The sequence below is a fragment of the Galeopterus variegatus genome, unplaced genomic scaffold (genome assembly GCF_000696425.1).
Source record: "Galeopterus variegatus unplaced genomic scaffold, G_variegatus-3.0.2 Scaffold12042, whole genome shotgun sequence".
Classification (NCBI taxonomy): domain Eukaryota; kingdom Metazoa; phylum Chordata; class Mammalia; order Dermoptera; family Cynocephalidae; genus Galeopterus; species Galeopterus variegatus.
The window spans coordinates 21,810-24,530 of NW_007738153.1; positions in this window are offsets into that span (position 1 = coordinate 21,810).

Below are 2,721 nucleotides of genomic sequence, written 5' to 3' on the forward strand. Positions count from 1 at the left end.
AGAAGGCAACTATAACCTTTTTCTTCCTCTCATCTATCCACTTTTCTAATTTTGGGCCAGCATTTCTTATTGTCAATCATTTTTAAAGACTATAATGTGTAAGTATGCTTTCAAGTTTTTTAATGTTCATATGACTTTATAATCACTCATAACTAATCTTATAGATTTAATTTTCTCTAAAAACTTCTTTAATGATTACGTATAAGGCATATTTATGGATATATGCTAGGAATGAATGTTTTTATTTAATTTTTTGAGTATGGGTTTCCATTAACAGATCTTCTATGAATAAATTTTATTTTCATTATGATATCATTTGAATTTTTCTGTTTCATTTGTTTTATTTTTCTCTTCAGATATATTAATTATCCATATAATATTTCTATTGTCTGGATTCTATTACTATTATCTTTGGTTGTCTTTGTTTCTATTTTTTTTTCCTTTTTGTCTTTTTCCNACCGGTTTTTTTTTTTTTTTTTCTTTTCTTTTCTTTCTCTCTTTTTTTTTTTTCTTCTTTTTCTGGTTTTCTTTGTTTCTATTACCTTTTCTCAGTAGCCTATTAGATTTTCTTGGGATTACATTTCACAGCACTGATCTGATGTTTGATATAGGATGGATTCACTTCTTCAACTTAATTTTATTTATGGTACATTTGTTTTCTTATACTCTTTTCTTTAAAGATTGTTTTTCAGTTAATTTTGTAGTGATCTATTCTCACCCTCTTTGCCATGCCTCAAGTGAGTCACTTAATATTTCCCCAAATAACTCCATAGTAGATTTGTCCACTTTCCTGAAAAATATTTTTGTACCAATTACTTAAAGACTATGGCCTTCCCTGGCCATCGTTTGTTTTCCAATTCTTAATAGAGATATGAGTATAGAAACATATTACTTTTCTATAAGAAATGTAACAGTGAAATAGCTGTAATAAATAAGCAATGATAATCATTCTCCGTGCCAGAGAGACAATATTTTATAAACCAGAGAATCAGTACTCACTAAAAGGAACCCAAGCCTGATGTTCTTTCTCAATGGAAGGAAAAAAAAAAAACCTTACATGTTATGTTAATTTTCTAATTTTTTAGTTTTGGCTCAATTTCTTTCATGAAATATCTTACCTTAATATTTATCCATTGGGCCATAAATTTGTGAGCTTTCCAGTAAAAAATTAATAATAAAGAAAACGTTCAATAAACTTAATGGTTTTTGTAAATGAGGATAAGGAGGTACTGTAATTAAGAGATTATATGTCAAGCTCTTTATTTTCCTCAGGTATAAAAATGAGTACATTTACTTTAAAAGCACATAAAGCATTTTATATTTGAATTGTTCAAGAGATACTAAACCTTGTCTATTGAAACCTATGTGTTATCAACTATGTACAAAATGATAGCATTTAAAACTCCGTTAAGAATAACTTACTTGGCTATAATTTAGTAACAGTCCTTATTCTCTAGACTACAGTATGGGAGCGCTCAATCACATGGAAACACTTGAGGATGGGACTTCTACATAACTGTTCATTGTGCTTCTGTTGCATAGCAGTTTTCATAATAAAAAAAAAAACAGTTTTTAATGAGTAAATTCAAAATACATTATTGACTATTTCCATCATATCTTACAAAATATGGGCAAAGAACTTCACTTACACCTCAATAATTTTGTCAGTGCCAATGTATAGGTACATCAGCTTACACTTCAGATTATCATGAAGACTAACAGGTTGTAATGTTAAAAATCTNACTGTTCATTGTGCTTCTGTTGCATAGCAGTTTTCATAATAAAAAAGAACAGTTTTTAATGAGTAAATTTGAAATACATTATTGACTGTTTTCATCATATCTTACAAAATATGGGCAAAGAACTTCACTTACACCTCAATAATTTTCAGTGCCAATGTATGGGTACATCAGCTTACACTTCAGATTATCATGAAGACTAACAGGTTGTAATGTTAAAAATCTGGGTATTCCTTAGAAAACACACCTTATGAATATATAAATGCCATTTGATTTTTGCCAAGATAGCTTTTTAGGAAATATATTCTTTGTCTTTAAAGCATGTTACTCCCTGGGGTGCTTTTAAAATAAGTCATATGAAATTGGTGATGTCAGACCTCATCATTTCTATTTGCTTTTATATAAGATTTCTTTGAGGTATAAAATTCACTGTAGTAAAGTGACTATTTTCATGTATCGAATATCTCCAAGCCTGCCTAAGTGTCTTTTACTGTTAAAACTTACACTGTGAAATCTTGACATGAGACTGATAATTCTAGTAGGTGGATTTATAATAAAAGTAATAAATGGCCATTCTAAATAGCTTTTAAAATGACATGCAATAAACTAGTCATTAGATATGAGTTAGATAAGCTGTGCTTTTCACAACCTTTTCATCTAATTTGAATGTGCATGTGCATATTTTTATTTCCATATACCCATCAGGGATTTAAAAGAGCAACAGTCATGCTTTTCTCTTACCAAACAAAAAATTACATTTTTTGTATTGACCACATAGTTGATAGGAGCTGCCCATTAAAAGTACATTAAAAGCCTCAAATTTTTCAAATGATAGTTATTTGACATCTAATAATGTTGTATCCTTGGTATTTCTCTTCCATGGCTAAGGGTAGGAAATAAATGAGATATTCTTACTCAAAAATCTTTAGAACCACAAAATTATTCCTTCTTAGAACATATTTACTCTTTTAAAAAAAAAAAA